This window comes from Athene noctua, chromosome 1 (genome assembly GCF_965140245.1).
Source record: "Athene noctua chromosome 1, bAthNoc1.hap1.1, whole genome shotgun sequence".
In the NCBI taxonomy this organism is placed as follows: Eukaryota; Metazoa; Chordata; class Aves; order Strigiformes; family Strigidae; genus Athene; species Athene noctua.
The window spans coordinates 57,937,983-57,955,787 of NC_134037.1; positions in this window are offsets into that span (position 1 = coordinate 57,937,983).

Sequence of the window (17,805 nt, forward strand, 5' to 3'; positions counted from 1 at the left end):
CTTCAGCCTCCATTTCAATAAAATATAATATTTTCTGAGAGAATAGAATGCTAGTAATTTCTTAACTTGATGGGCTACATTTACAACAGCAATCAGATTTTTCATTTATATTTAATACAGAAAAATTCGATTAGTTAGTAACACTTAATGTATCTCTACTTTCATCCCATGACTAAATTCTGTCTTGAACTCGTTTCAGCAAATTCTGAAGTTTTCATGGTGAACGATTTTGTTCCTTCCGGCTTAATGTTTTGTTAAATGATATATCTCAGCAGGCAGTTCCTGAGTTGAAGTGGTTTTACTCTACAGTCTTCTCAGTACTGCAAAGCCTGTCAGTCAGAATGAAATCAGTATAATTCTGTGTGTATCCGCTTAGCTGGGTTTTCTCTTTTCTTGTCATTGAAGACTAAACCAAATGTATTAAATGCATAATTTGTTACAAGACCTTCAACAGGCCAGTTTGGCCACCAGGTATACCTTTAAAAGGTGATTCTGCTCTTTCTTGAACATACAGTTTAGCTTGAAGATGAAAGATTGATGTAGCATCAGCTAGACGTTATGCTTGTATTTTATCATGTTGTGGAGAAGATTTTAGTTTTTTTAACGTTTGTTGCAAGATAATGACAAGCCATTTACATGTATTTTGAGCTATTTATGTGCCTTTAAAATTAGCAATATATTGAATCTTTTTTTAAAAAAATTATATATTTCTTATTATAAACAATAACAATTATTCGTAGAATTAACACCACTCATTATCTTAATAGTTTCCTATATACCTCGGCATTTTCTCATTTCAATTTCTTTCAAGGAAACACTTTTTTTTTGTTTGAAGCTATATGATATCTGGTATGTGGGTAGCTGCATAAGGTAGGAAGGTCAGAAGGAGCCTTTGTTACCTTTGCTACACCTCTGTGGTAGAGCCAGTTAAAACTCAGGTTCCTAAGGAAAGTTGGCATTGTGTCTACCTGTGTTGTCCTATCTCTTCTCCCTTTTGGTGTTAAATACTCAGTGACAGATGGCAGAGCCCTCCTCTGCCTCTAGCCTAAGCAGACAATGGAATTGGCTGGCTGCAGAGGCAGAAGTTTAAAAGGAGCTTAGAGCATCCTGGGTGCAATATGATTGAAGACAAACAAAATATCCTGTGTTATTATTAAATCTTGGTATCACTGTGCTCAGAACAAATAAATAGTTACAAGCAGCCTCATTTTTTCATTATTTTAGAGCTGGATCATTACTAGTAGTTTAAATTATTTCATTTTTTGAGTAAATGAAAAGCATATTACTTAATAACATTCGTATGTAATTAACTTTGCTTTGAAAACCATTAGCACTGACTCATTTTCCTGTAAATATATGAAACTTGGATGTTGACAATGAATAACAAAATCACACAAAGCCTTATGATGTGAGGCAAAAATACAGAAAATATGAGTAGGAGTCTGCTTCCTGCTTCCTGTTAATAGAAATCATAGGCTGCTTCCATAATTCAGAAGTGAAATATTAGTTTATTTTAAAACAACATGAATCGTTCATGGCAGAAACAGCACTCTCTGCAAAGTCAAACTTTGATACATCTGGTATGTTTGAATGATAAACAATAAAAATCTGTTCTTTTGGGTCAGTCAATCCTGTTGTTCCTGAATCATAAAACCTCACAGGTTATTTCAAATGTGCAGGACAGAGAATCGTTATTTCATATGAATATATTATTAATACTCAGAAAAATGAATAATTCAGAGCTGTTAATTTATACAGGTTATTTTCTTCTTTCCCTCTGCCTTTTCCTGGGGGATAATTGTCTGTAGATGAAAAAAGGCAAAATATTTTTTAGATTTGCATATGTTCTGCTAGATGTTTATTAGAAGAGTGAAGGTCAAGGAAGTTGGTTTTCCAGACAGAGAGTAAGGTTAGCAAGGCTTGAACTGGTTCTTCGGTTCTGAGAATGTTTTTAACAGTTTTGGACCAGCTCCAAGCAATGTTTTGTCCAACAAAGAGTCTTTATTCACCTGGCAATAGGCAACATTTTGCTTGTTAACTGTGGCCATTTTTTCAGAAAAATCAGGGAGTTTTGGGGGGTGGGGGGTGGTTTTTTTGTGTTTGTTTGGGGTTTTGTTTGTTTGTTTGTTTGGTGTTTTTTTTTGTTTTTTTGGTTTTTTTTAAGAGATGCCCACCCGGAAAGGTGACCCAAGATCTTGATCATGACAGGAAGTTCTTCAGGGAGACTACAAGGCAGAGCTGAGTGAAACTTATGGTCTTTATGGTAAGTTACAAATTTTTCTGCTGGATTTCAGCCTTGGCTGTAGTTTCTGGAGTGCTGTTTTGTGTCTACTTCCAAGACTATGTTGTTGTAGTCCTAAATATATCCAAGGGACATAAAGTCATGTTATTTAAGAGAAAATATAATGGAGTGTCCTAGCCAAAATTAATTACTTCTCTACGGATATTACTGTGTGATAAAAAGTTCCCATCAGTGAGGAATCAAAAATTCTTAAGTAACTTGTGTTAAAAATGGACTAGTTGTGATTACGCTTTATGAAATAGATGAGACCATGCCTTCTTGCAAACTGTGTGCTTTCCTCTACCTCAAAATGTAATCTTAATTTTGATTTGATTAATTTCCAAGTAGCAGCTGTTCTTCATCCATGAGCTCATCTTCATCAAAAAATAGATTAATTTAGTGAGGGTGATATAGTTTTATGATATGAAGGGTAAACAGAACTATGTATCATTAGTAAACATATTCAAATTTGAGTCTGTAGTGTCTCATCAGTTCTCTAAATAGTCAAAGATGAATGATCTTTGTGAATCTCTGCACGTGAAGTGTTTAAAATTTGAATTTCTTACTTTCTCTCATTAAGTGTGCTTGCTTTAGAAGAATTAAGTATGAATTCTCACCTCAAGATAATAGGTCCTTATACAAGCAACCACAAACCAAATAAAAGTATACAGTAACTCGGGCTCTGAAAGCTAATGGATCAGAATGTTTTACAAAATATAAAGTACCTGCTTAGATGGCACACTTCTGACTCTTGATGGAAATCCTGAATGATGCAGAGAGATCCTAACAATATAAGAGTGACCATTAACCTTCTATCTATTAGATAGTCTACAGCATGGTTAATATGGTTTTAGTTCAGGATGTGGTGTGTACAGCATCATAATTACTAATAATGGTTATGTGAGCTTTAAAATCACTTCTCTGAAATTACTGAGGAATAGAAAGGGTAGTAGCTAACCAAGCCAGCTTAATTTCAAGAGAGATTCATCAGCACTGATATATTTCGTGTTAAAAGAGGAAATAAAGATTTCTTAGTGAGTGAGAAGGGTCCATGAAAAGAACTAAATGACTAATATTTTCTGCAACTTTCATATATGTTATCTTTATTACATTTTTGTTAAAAGTAATAATTACTTGGTTTGAAACTCCTGAGTGGTTTGTCAGAATTGGTCTGATAAGCATTATTAAACGTTTCTTCTCAGTGGTTGATAGAAGAACTGAGCAACACTAAGACTTTGACTTCCTTGGCAGGAGTACTAGTTTAAGAAGATGTGGAAGATAAGCAAATGAGGGATTTTAACATAGCTTTAATCCTTTCCCTTTCTCTGCCACAGTTGATTTGCCTGAGGCATCATTGTAAGAAAAATTAGGCTACTGCAAGATTTATTGGCTGTCTGCATAGTTGGGGTTTTTTTGTTTGGGTTTTTTGTTTGTTTGTTTGTTTGTTTGTTTGTTGTTTTTTTATGCATACTTGAAATATTGAAAGAGGGAAATGAGAATTGTTTTCATGTTTTTCCATTCATTAGAGCTTTAAGGTTTCTGTGTTGGATGCAGCCAGAAAGGGAATAACCGGCTATTGCAATGAGTAGGGTTCTCAGTGGAGAGAGGGTCCAAAATTGACATGGAAGTTTTCCTACATGAAAACCAACACATTAGCCCATCTTGCTGCTGGGAATATTTCCCAACAAAGGAGATGTGTTTCTAAAATTGGGAAATTTTCATTTTGACAAGTTCTGGTAAAAATCCATTCTGTTGAAAAATTCTCACCCAGACTGCTGTTTACAGTTTATAGACTGCAGAGATGTGCTGTAGAAAGTGCAGGTTGAGGCTTGTCTGTTTTATTCAATTGCCTCTGGGACCGATTTTTTACTAGGAGCTTGGGAATACATGGTCTGTTATTTTAAGAACGTCTCATTAGGATATAATAAACCAAGCACACTTATTTGATTAGCTGTCCTGCGGCCTCCTAACATTGACAAAGTGAAGCTGAATGTTTGTGTATGGCCTGAACCAGGATATGTGTGATCAAGTTCTTGCCTGGACCCAAATGAACTGAGCCCAGGACAAGAGGCTGATGAACTACCTTGGAGTTTTCTGATTGGAAGGATAGGAATTATTACAATAATGAGTGACAGGACTCAAAGACGTCCTGTACTGAGACTAGTATTTTCCAAAGTCCACATGCAATGTGTGTATCTGATTATCATCCTGCATTTTCTGCCTTATTGTTCTAAGTTTCCCTAGTGTTTCCCTAAGTGTCATGGGATAGAAAATCATAAACTACAGAGCACCACTGGCACATGAAGAATTTGTGGATGTAATAGCAGGGATGACCAGCTTGTGAATTGCTGCCAATAAATCTTTCGTTTGTTTTTTGTTTGGGTTTTTTGTTTTTTTTTTTTTAAAAAAAATGGTTGTTTAACCCTCTATGTGATTCATAAATAGCCAGGAACCAAGTAAGAAATTTGTTTCATTTTTTTGGAAATTTGTACATCAGAGAAGCTAATGTAGAAAAAGACCATGACTTGTGTGTTGTGTTGTAAAACTTTTTTTAAAAAGTATTTTCAGAATCCTTATTTCCAGATGTATCCTCTGCTATCAAGGTAGATAGCAGTTTGAACTTCTGCTCACAGACAGCTTTTCCACCATGTTTGCAAGAGTCCACCTCTGATAAGAGAGGAGAAACTCGGAGAAACTCTCAGAAATATATGTGGCAATATATCTAGGAATGGTTTGGATAGGACAGAGAAATAGTTCATGACCACAGTGTGGAAAGCTATTATGAACAGAAGCAGACAGTCCTAAACATCATTTAATGTAAATTGAAAGAAAACAACCCTCAAAGTAAAAGTAATAGTAAAATTGTCAACAAGGAAAACCAAATATATATTGAAAGTCAGGTTTAGTAATCATAAACAACCACCAAAAAGAGAATAAAAGATATCTATTCTATATCAGAAAGCCTCTGCTTGATTTTTTTTTTTTTTTTAGCTACAGTGTTAACAATAAAACATAAATACAGGTTTTTTTCTTTCTTCTTCCCTCCTCACAAAGGTACAAGCAAATGGAAGAGTAGGACATTTTCAATGTGTTTTAGAGATACCTTCACTTGATACGAAAGGTCAACTTTGGTAAAAGAGGCTTTGGAGGAAAGAACCCAACCCACATGTCCACAAACAAGCCTACAAACCAAACTTAAGGATAATATAAAATATCTGCAGAAATTATTAATTTATTGTGGGGTGCCAGAGAAGGAATTTCCTGCAGACTCATGGGAAAAGTAACTCAAAATTACCTCTGACATGTGCCTGAGTGACTAACTGGTGTGGAAAGGTTCTGGTCTCATCTTGAAGGCAGTAAGGAGGCTGCTAAGTGTGGCTGCTGACAGAAAGTGTCCCTTTGTTAGAGCACACCCATTTGAAAGACCTTTCTTCACGATTCAGTTCATGCTTACATCTTCAGCATAAAGCAGAGGTCACTTGATATTAGCTGGGACAGTTCACAGTTAAAAAAGTTTTGGTTTTTTTTTTTTTAAATATCTCCTGATCCCTTTTTGAAAAATGGGTAGACTGCACAATGCCACTGACCTCAAAGTCAGATGAGCTTAATTTCATCATGCTTGTTCTTGTATTGTTCAATTCCTATTGTATATAACAAAGGTGAAAAACAAAATGAATGGCAGCTGTCACTCATCCTAAGCCTGGTAGACTATTCAGAAGCCTTTAGTGTCATGAGTAAAATATTTTTGTGGCAGACAACAGAAATATCTCTATGCCCTTGTGAAATAGCCTGGATAATTTAGGAGCATTATTAACAAACCAAAGATGTCAAGAATGGATTATCTGGGACGATCTTAGCAGAGATACACAAATATGAATGACACTTGCTTCATGAATGTACTGAGATGTGAAATGCAACAAGAAACTTTCCAATCAGAACTACTAAACAAGTAGGTCTTAAAATGTACAAGTCAAAACCAAATGTTATGAAAATCAGTGTGAAAACTCATTGTCCTAAAAGAGATGCTCTGAGACCTGCTGATGAATTTCCTGACCTGGGCAGCATAATCTGTATCTATACAATACTGCTGTCCTGAGTATGCAAGGTGAGCACACAATTTTCAGAGCCTTATTTCACTTTTGCAGTCTAACAACATTGGCAACCACCTGGTAGTCTCTAGCAGCAGTACACTTCATGTCCTTTCCCTGGATTCGAGCCTTCAAAGTCCAGCATGTTCAGTCGGTCAAGGTTCAGCAGTAAAAGGCAAATGGGAAACTAGAAGACAGGTCATCTCTATGGGGAGTCTCTATAGTGTGACAGTGGCTAAGGGATTGTGTAAAGTTCTGGACATCATTTTCTAGGAACTGGTCTCCTCCTAGTTTGTAGAGCATATGCCTGCTCCATATAAATAATCCTGTTAGAAACCACATGCTAAAGATTTTATTTGCTTTCCACAGTCACAGTCTTGGCAACTCAAGTGCAAAAAATGCAAGTGAACACAGGGGTTTGACACAGGGGCTTGAAAGCATCTTTCAAGCTGAAATGTGGAGTTTGGCAGAATAGTCTCAGTCCTACTACTCTTCCAATAGGTGTCCCTACTGTTTCCTCCTTTCTCACGGGGCCAAGGGGGCAGTTTGTTGGTTTACGCTGATGGAAACTGTCATAAATCAGGGCTAGATCAACATGGCAGCAGGCTGTTACATGTGCTGCTCTTGGGTGCTAGCTGGTTTGGCATCACCTTGAAGAGTGATGTGCAATGTCAGTTCAACATGATGGTCTACAGCTTGGAGAAAAGTAAAGCTCTGAGCATGGATCCCATGACAAACTGGTGGCATTTCAGTGCTCTGGCACCCCTGACAGGGAGCTGACTGACTGAAAGGCCAGACAGAGCATTAATTACATTATTGCCAAACTGTCTTTAAAAAAAGTAAAAGAGTGAGAGACAGAAGAAAAGATAAATCTGCATGGTACAAACCTGTTTCTGTTAGTGTGAATCTATTTTCTGGATGCTTTTAAATTGTTCAGCTTTGAAAGAAAGTGTAAACCAAGATAATTAGGCAATTAATGAATCCTTCATCTGATTTTATGAATTACCTCTCCTTCACCCTAGATTTTAATCTGTTCTTTAACTTGCAAAGATTTTAAATCTGAGCCTTCTTACCAAGTTGGATCTCTACAAGATCCCAAAGAAAATGAAAACTTGGGTTCTAGGTAGTTAGAGTTTGCTTTGAATAGTAATTGAGTCTGTTGTATATTATGAGTTACCGGCATATATGTTTTAAATAATTGAATAATCTTGAACTTTACAGAAAGTTTTAAACTTTATAATATATATGTTAATAAATCAACGTTTAAACAGATACATTCCATTTATCATCATAAACATTTGAACTGAAGACTATAGGTTATCATGTCTAAAATTGCCCTTTCATGGCCTGACTTAATCAGAATTCTCTTTGGTAAATATAAGTGAAGCTATATCTATATCTATATCTATATCTATATCTATATCTATATCTATATCTATATCTATATCTGTTTTTTTCTTTTGCATGGCCAAGAGCAGGACTAAAATATCCAAGTTAATGTGCACAGGACAATGTGCTATATTCTTTTTGTGCAGGATTTATGCATCTATGGCATGTGTAAAGGGACAGAATTGTGAAAGGAAATGTGTCAATCTCTCAGGCTCATAAGTGAGCCAGACTGTCTGTCTGTCTGTCTATCTATCTATCTATCTATCTATCTATCTATCTATCTATCTATCTATCTATTTATCCATCCATAAAATATCTCAGAAAACTATCCTATTATTATGTGATAGAATTTTCTTTGTTCCTAACACATTCTATTAGCAGTGTCATATTTGTTCCACATAAGTCTGATACAACGCATTAAAGCAAATTTATTTTAATTATTTCACAGAAGTGTGATGACTTACTCCCACTCATTCTAGGAATATATAAGAGAATCTTGAAACCTCTGTAGACAGTATGTACAAATATTTAGTCCTTATTTCTTTTGTAGCCCCTTCAGATGTATTATGTCAAAGGACTACAAGATCAAAGATTTTAATTTACACTATAAGACATTCTTACAGTTATGACTCAGTGAAATTCAGGGGTAAGGCGTCTTCAGGGATATTAGCTATGCTGTTTTCATTTTTTGTGAGGAGGTTGATAATCAAATGCACGCACACTGTGTTGACACTGTGGTCCCTGTTTGGTTGATATATTGAAGTGCCCTAGGGTAGATGAGATACCCGCATAGGACTGGCAGATACCATTTGGGTTCTGTGCCCTTTGGAAAGAGTAGCTGGAGACCAGATGTGGCCAGGAAACTTGGCATTAGGTGACACCTGACATTAGGTGCCTACAAGGTAGGATTCACTTAGAGGTTCAAATATCTAAACATAGGTGTCTATGCATAAGCAAGGTGCCCAGACTCCTACTATAGTCAATGGAGTATTTGTAATGAAAGCTAGAGGATCATTAACAGCAACCTTATGTGTAGGCTGCATAAAAAGAAGCATGGCCAGCAGGTTGAGGGAGGTGATTCTCCTCCTCTGCTCTGCTCTGGTGAGGCACCACCTGAAGTACTGCATTCAGCTCTGGGGTCCCCAGAGCAAGACAGCCATGGACCTGTTACAGCAGATCAAGAAGAGGACTGTGAAAATGATCAGAGGGATGGAACACCTCTCCTATGAAGGCTGAGAGAGCTTGAAGTGCTAAGTCTTGGAAAATAGGCCCAAGCCAGAGCTGACCTATAGATGAATCCTGTATATTTTATAACTGATAACCATTGTGCTAATAGGTATTATACTACATTATAACAAGCTACCTATTCTGATGTAAAATGTTGAAGTATTGAAGTCTGAGCAACAGGGCCCGAGCCGAAGCTGCTAACTTGTATGTAGTCATTAACAAAATATGTATGCTCATTAATGAAAGATGTAGCTTAGATATCATATACTCTTTACTGGTGATGGATGTAATGAAAACATGTCTATCCTCAATGTATCTTTCTTCTTCTCTGTGTAGAGGCAAGTTAACAAGGCCGTGAAGCCAGCTGTCCGGCCTTGGGACAGATGTATGACCTTATTTTAAAAACAATATATATGAATTGGATAAGGAGGAAAACTCCCTTAGCTTCTCCCTTGAGCCCTGGCCAGGCGCTGGGGGAATCTAATGTGAGAGTGAAACCAGATGTTCTGCTCTAAACAAAGGTGCCAGTTATTCTGGCTTGCTGATTTTTGGTATATAAGGCTGGACCTGCTCACAGTGACTTTGGAAGCCTCGCCTATGGGTGGACACACCATGCAGGATTTCCCACTCGCCGGGATAGGCTCTGCAAACCCTCGCTGTAACCAGGGCTGTCCAGCCACTGCGGGTCTGGATGATGGTAACATATGCAAGGGGTGATGTATCTTGCTTAATCACTATTCTCTCTCTTAGGTAGTAACAGTTTGATGCATTACCCTGTATTTTCCTATTTGTTTGAGTGCACTATTCTGTCCTTTATTACTGTATATTTTCTGTATTATTCTGTTACACTACTTAGTTATTTCTAGTAAAATATGCTTGCTCTTTTCACTCTGGTTTTGAGTTTAATTGATATCCCTATTCAGCAAAACAGAGCTGAGGTTGTTTAACCTGGAGAAAAGAAGACTGGGGAGACTGTACTGTGGCTTTGCATTATATAAAGGGTGCTTATAAGAAAGACAGAGAAAGACTTTTTACCAGGACCTGTAGTGACAAGACAAGAGACAATGGTGTTAACCTGAAAGAGGGTATATTTAGAATGGATATAAGGAAGAAATTTTTATTATGAGGGTGGTGGCACACCGAAACAGTTTGCCCAGAGGAATTGTGGATGCCTCATCATTGGAAGAATTCAAAATGAGATGGAACAGGGCTTTGACCGACCTGATCTAGTGAAAGATGTCTCTGCACATGGTAGGGGGTTCGGACTAGATGATATTTAAAGTTCTTTTCCAGTCCAACCCATACTATGATTCAAAGTAGGCAGCTGCTGGCTGGTCAGCTGAAAGTCACAGGTTTCATTTAGACTGTTGTCTAAATCTCCATTGACTGCAATGGACACTCGGGCCTACAGAAGTTTATGTGCAGATACATATATATAGGTATCTTCATTTTGACTTGACTTCTGCTCAAACGAGTCTGACTGGTGCAAAGAATTGACTGAAAAATGTTGTTGGAAACCTCCTCTGACATCTGATGAGCTATGTCTGTGCAGCAGGGCAGATGTGTTCTGTGGGTTGTACCCTGGTCTGGGTACCTCCATCATTCAGACCAATAGAAATCACCAAGGTTCCCTCCCTGTTCATGACCAGAATTTCCTTCCAGACAACAATTGTATGATAAGATGCAATGCATCTAGGTCTCTGGTTATGCATCTATGGCTGGATGTGTTATAGAGTCATGGAGACAGAAAGAAGTTAACAAGGCAAACTGTTTTGTCTGTGTTTTGTCAATTATTTGCAGAAAAAATACTGGCAATACAGGACATAAAGAAAATGTAATGAAATATTCTTTACTCAAGAAATAGTTTTTCTTTTTCTATGACCTATCTAGATTTGAAACTGATTATTTATAAGTAGGAGGCACAATCTTCTAAAGGAATTTACCTTGACCTTGAGATCAAATATGAACATTTTAGCACTGAAGAAATGTGTAGGAGAAAACTAACCATCTAGCTATTTGGAGAGGAGCCTGTCTGTCTATGTACCCTTCCCTCTTGTTGAGAAGATGTTGATTTTCCCTTCTATAGAATAGAATCATAGAATCATGGAATCATAGAACAGTACAGGTTGGAAGGGACCTCAGAAGATCATCTGGCTCAACCTTCTGTGGGAAAGGGAACCTAGATGAGATTATCTAGCACCCTGTCTAGTTGCATCTTGAAAACCTCCAGTGATGGCATCTCCACCACATCTCTGGGGAGGTTCTTCCGGAGAATGATTGCTCTTATGTAAAATATGCCTTTCTTATATCAAAATGAAAGCGCTCCCAGTGCAACTTGTACCCATTGACCTTTGTCTTCTCCATGTGGCTCCCTGTGAAAAGAGTGCCTCCATCCTATTGTAGCTGTCCTTCAAGTACTGAAAAACTGTGATGAGTTTGTCCCTGAGCCTCCTCTTTTCCAGGGTGAAAAGACCTAATTCCTTCATAAGGCAGTCTTTTGATTATCTTTGTGACCCTCCTTTGTACCCTCACCAGTCTGTCCATGTCCTTTTTGTATTGTGGGGACCAAAACGGCACACAGTATTCTAGGTGTGGCCTGGCAAGTGCTGAGTAGAGAGGGATGATTGCATCTCTATCTTTGCATCTCTATCTCTGGACTAGTAATGCCCTTGTGAATGCAGACCAGGATCCAATTTGGCTTTATTGTTGCAGCAACGTACCACTGACTTGTGTTCAGCTTGTTGTCCACCAGGACTCCCCAGGTCCCTTTCAGCAAGGCTGCTTCTCAGCCACACAGATCCTAGCCTATACTGGTGTGTTCAGTTATTCTGTCCCAGGTGCAGGGCCTTGTACTAGTCTTTGTTGAACTATGTACAGTTCTTGCTTGCCCACTAGAATTTCTTTGTCTTATCCTAGAGTGAAACAGGGAAAATTTTAGAACCTCAGAAAGTTGTGTGGGAAAGGAAAAGATTGTCCTTGCCTTTCTTCCCACCTGCCTTGACCTTTATGACTGTGCAAGTCTCATTTTTCCATTTTCTGAAGCATGAACATATTGCACTTTGACAATTATAACTTAAAATGGGAAAAGAAGCTAAAAAAGTCAACAAACCAACCCTCCCCCCAACTCTCTACACATACCCTAAGCTTTTTCCTAGTATATTTCAATTTCTTCTAGAGAAGATAAGTTGAGTCACCTTCTTGTCTACATTGATAATGGAATATCCTCTCCCCTGGCACTTCAGCTGTGGAAAGGATCATTAAGAAAAATCTTCCTGTCTGTCTATCTGTCTATCTGTCTGTCTCTCTTTTTGCTGTTATAGCAAATGGATAAGAAACGCAAGGAAGAAAACAGGAGCACACATTGTGTTCCTCAGCATTTTGTAAGAAACTACAACTCGGTGAACTGTAATATAAGGTAGTGATTCTTCATGATAAGTATTATTTGAGGAAAGGAAAAAGGCGTGGAATTTTTTATACAGTTTCTCTAGAGATTTTCTTAGATTGCACTTTTGTGGGGTAATAAAACTCCGTATGAAGTGGTGTGACAGGAATGACTCCAGTTTTCCTGTATATGCAAACAAAGACAGTGCAGAAATTAATTGTAATTATGGAAAACTCCTCTATTCTGATGGGGAACATGAGCATATGATGAGAGTAATGGACGCCCGTAAGTATGATCTCTTCTTTGCACTGATCTTTGGTCAGAGAGCATTTTTTATGGTTACGAATCCAAAATTTATCTGAAATCTTTCCTAAAAAAGAGATTGATTCTAACAGTATGATAGTGCCAGAGGCCTTCTTTAGTAATGAAACAAAGAAATTCACTCAACAGTAAAGTTTTTACTGTTAAGCAGGTATTCTTTATTAGCAGTGCTGGGGTCACCCTGGGGATTCTTCACCATAAGGGCTCCCAAGAATTAACAAGGGAGATCAGTTTTCATACACACAAATCATATATATTCATTCGATTTCCTGGAAAGGGGTGTCTTATGATAATGAGTTCCTGGAATTCATTTACATAATCCGAGCATGTGTAGTAAAAATAGAGTGAGGGTCTTTGGTTGTCGAGGGAAGAAGTAAGCGGTCTTCTTCACAGTGTTCACTAGTTGACCTTCTTTCCAGAGCATGTGCTGTGAAGTAAAGTCCAGGTATCTTCTTCCTAAACCAGCAAAATCATCGTCCCTATAATAGGGTCTCTGTGTCCTTTTGTTCGAGTCCCCCTTATCTTAGTTTGCCCATTATAGAGTTGCCCACGTGTCCACTGAAGGCCTTGAGTCTCTGTTATCTGATTTACGTAGAGAGTGTTTTAATCTTTTCTAAACAGACAAAGAGGCCTAGGGAAACAGTTAAGGAGTGAGAAGTCCTTGGGAAATGCAACAAAACACAAGCAAAGTTTTGAAACAAACGAAGCAAAACACAAACAAAGCTTTCATGCATCACAGTTTAGTCTTAATCAATAATTGTCAGAAATTCATTTGTTCGAGCCCTTTCAGTAACATCAGATTGAAACAAAGTATGTGAATCTGAAGAGATTTAATTTTTTTTAGTGTACACCCATCAAACTCTGCATAGGCTTGAACACCAGAGAAGTCTTTCTTTTCTTGCCTCAGGCCTTGTCCTTGCACTCTCTTCCTACAGCAGATACCAGAGGGGTATAACAAAGGACAAAGTCATAGTTCAGTGTAATCTGAGAGAACTCAATAAGATTTGTTGTCAGTGCACATTTATTAATGTTGTTTTCATTTTTCACTGCAAGAGCCAAGCTGAAGTATAGATAAAAGACTCCCATTTAGACAGGCACCAATTCAATGCATCTGTGTTCAGTTTTTTTATATGGAAGCTTATGTTATTTATAAAGCAAGACATTTAAAAGTGAGACATAAAGTAAGACATAAAAAGTGATGAAATGTTTATTCTTTACATTTATTGGTGAAACTGCTTTTCCTATATTCATATCCTTGACCCGCCCCTTTCTTTTCCACTTGATGTTGATGGGGAAAACGGTATGGCTTGGATAGTGTATGATTCATGGAATTTTTTTAAAACAGCTTTAAAAGTTGAAATCCAAGTGTTTGTTAGGTATCAGACTGGAGAGTAAAGCACTCAGTGCAGGAGAGTGATGGTGAAAGGTAATCAGAAGGAAAAAATAGGGGATAATTTGTAATCCTTGTCATATGGTGTTTAAACCCAAATTACCTTAAAGTGAAATTGTTCTTGTGATTTAATCAAGAAGACAGATCAAACTGTAACTAACTAAAAATAAGATGGTCTGTCTTTGCATGTGTATGTGTGTGTGCGTAAGGGAGATCTTCCATTTTATTTAGATTCTTTGCATTAAAATAACCCTCCAAAGTACTTCATAAGATGAGTTAAACATTCCAGCATCACTATGAGGAATCAATATCTTCATTCCGCACAAAGAAAAATGAAAAGACATTAAATGAGAGTGTGTCTCCCAGGGTCTGCAAAAAACTGTAGCAAGCCATGGGTATGATTTCTTGTGCAGAGATTTTCATTCCCAGGCCTATGGTTTTTAAATCTACACTTTTTTTTTGCTATGTTTTTGAACGTTAATAATATCTTTCTTTAATGTGTTATTTGAGAGAGGACAGTTAGAATAGGTATTTCAATGTCTTCTTAAAAATGTATTTATGGCAACACAAAATATATGGCCCCAAAATATACCAAAACTGGATTCTGGGAATATGCCATCAACTACAAGCTTGCTTATGCAGAGAACTTCTGTGTAGTGGGATCTTGTCAGGATAAAAATAATAGGTTAAAATGTTTTTTTCTGTTTATGACAGTGCAAACAATGAAGAATTTTGTGCAGCTTGTGTCTGGTCTACTGGTCATCCTGATACAACTCTGGTACAGCAAAGATGAAGAGATTACATTAAATGAAGAGCTGAAATGAACTACAAAACAAAAAATAAAAACCTTCTCTTGATTTATTAATATGATTTTTTTTGTATGTCATTTAGTTTCATTGTCTACTTTGCACGTTCCTAAGTTGGTCTTCAAAATGGGTGGTGTTCAGTAAAATAAAAATGAGCATTCCTTTTCGGTTTTGTTTAATATTTAGATTAGTAATGATAATTGAAATTGTTCATTGTGTCAGTGACTCACAAGCTTTTCAATTTTTGTTTTCAGAACCATACAAACAAAAACATACTCAGGAACAAATGCATGTATCATCTACTCATTGCTACTCTGCCCCTCTACTCCTTATTTAATTGTTTCCTATACTTTCACTGTCTGTCTTTGCTTTTTCAATACCTTACCTGGTCTTCATCTGACCACTTACTCTATTGTTTGTCCATTTCTGCTTAGTCCCCTACTCCTTCTCTCAAATGAATTCCTGTTGAGAGTTTTATTATTCCTTGCTGCTTTTTCTGTAGTCCTATTCCTTATTACAGCTTTTTAAACTATCACATAATGTTCTCACTTAGTTGTGTTTGCATTGTACCAGACAAGATAAATTTAACTAGTGGTAGTTATGAGAAACAGGTTATTTTGCATTTAAAAATGGAAAGTGTATTGAGCATTTTTTAAATCCTCTGGAACTTCTAAAATAATTACTAGTTATTTGGTAAAACCTTCAATTAAAAGACCGTTTCAGTCAAAACAGTGACAAAAACATATGCTTTGAATTCTCAGGCATATGCATTTTCTGGCCTGCTGGGTTGTACTTCCTGAAGGCTTCACCCTAGTTAAGGTGCTTACATAAGTTATTTTTAGCTGGCTTTAAAAAACATCTTCTAATACATTTCATCTTATATCATTTGCATTGTGGGAACTTTTAATACATGTCCCATTCCTATAAATTAGAGACTGCTGGAGTTTAGATTAATGAACTCTCATTAGTTATTTCCTTTCCATTTTGTTTCCTGTATAACTTTGGAGATGATTGCTAAAATAAATTACTTGTACAGGCAGTGGCTTAAGTGCTTTTTTGTTTCTTTCCTGCTGTGGTGACAAGTACCTCATTCAATTGTTTCAAAATGAATGCCTTAAGTGGCTTTTTTTCCTTTTTGAGTGTCCTTCTCAGTTACAAACTTTACTGAAGCTAAAACTTTGATTTGTAGGATCATTTCTATCCATTAGGATTTACTGTAGGTGTGGGTTTGGTTTTTTTTTTTTTTTTTTTTTTTTTTTGGTTTTGTTTTTTTTTTTTTTTCCCCGAAGTTATTTCCCAATAAGTAATTGCTTTGGTTACATGGTCCTGGAACAAATTACAAATGCAGCTTCTAATAAACTTACTGAATTAAATGTGTCAGGTCTACAGAACGGCATCAAAAATCTTTTGATCACTTATTTTTGGGAAAAATGTGCACTAATCTGTATTACAAGGAGCACTATCTTTTCTATAATAAGAAGAATGACTTTGCTCTCTCAAACCTAGGGTTATATTGGAAAAGAATTGTTGTCATTCTACTTTTAAAAAATCCTGCCATTTCAGACTGTATCGCAGATCATAAGCAACAATAAAGCAGAACAAAAAAGCTCATAATGAGAATTTTTTCCTCTCTGGACTCATCATATTTACACAACATGTTGCCAAATGCAAAATACTGTATTTTGAAGTATGTATATTTTAAATATTTATGGATAGTGCATAATTCCTTTTAGTAAGAAATAAAAATTACTCCTGATCCTTTAGCCTGCCACAGTTACAAAACCATTATTCACATTCATTAGGTATTCCAGCTGTTAAATGAAAATCTCTGCAATGGCTTTTTACAATTTATTGAAACATTTCTAATGTGGATGATCAGTCCTGAGAGGTTTATGAGATTTGAATGGTGGCAGGTAAAAAACTGGATGTAAATTTCTATTTCCGTGGATATGAGTTCTACCACTGTAGAACACAAAGAGAGTTTTGCTGGTCAGTGTTTTCTAAACAAATATGGTCATGAGAATGCTTGACTAGTTAAGATGCCTTTGGTAAAGTAATAACATATTGTTCTTTTCACATAGTTTTCAGATTCTCTTTTCTATGTTAATAGAACAGATGCATGTTGTGCCAGAAATTTCTTTCCTTTTCTGATTCATCATTTAATATTTAACTTATGTTAAAATCATTATTTGGGTGACTTTCTGACATGGAAAGGAATTAAAGAGGAAGAGATTTTGATATTGCTGTAGAATAATTAAGAAAAGGCTGGATAAAGATGAATAAGACCACAAGTGATTTTCTTTTTTAAAAAAACAAAGTTTTGCCTGACCTTTGATATGTTGTGTATAAGTAGTTAGATGTGATGACCATAAAATATGATGATCATCAGCACTGTAGCAACACAAAAAAAGGCACTGAACTTTTTGGTTTTAATTTGTCAAGGATGATACTAAAGTCTCTCTTCACTTAAATGCCTTTTTTTTTGTTGTTTTGCTTTGTGTTGGTTTTGTGGTTGATGGTGGTTTTACTATTGATTATATTGGTTAGACTGGGTCTGCCAAATTTAGTTTTGGTTAAGCACTTGTATTCAATTCAAAATTCATCATACTGTCATTTTGGAGCCCATTTCTGCATGCTGATCCATCTGAGCTGTTCTGTGAAGTAGTCCATTGATTTTATGCAGACATAAGATGCTAACCAACATACTAGGCTACAATCCCAGTCTCCTTTTAATTTGTATTAAAAATCATATTTCAGATGTTTATTTGCTACTTTAGCAAAAAAAATATATAGTAGATAATAGTTATACAGAAAACAGGAAAATGCAGGGATTTTGTGTGCAAGAAAAGCTCCCTAGTAACACATTGCATTCGTAAATCTATTTTTCTACAACTTTTGTTCTTTTCACCATGGTTATTTCA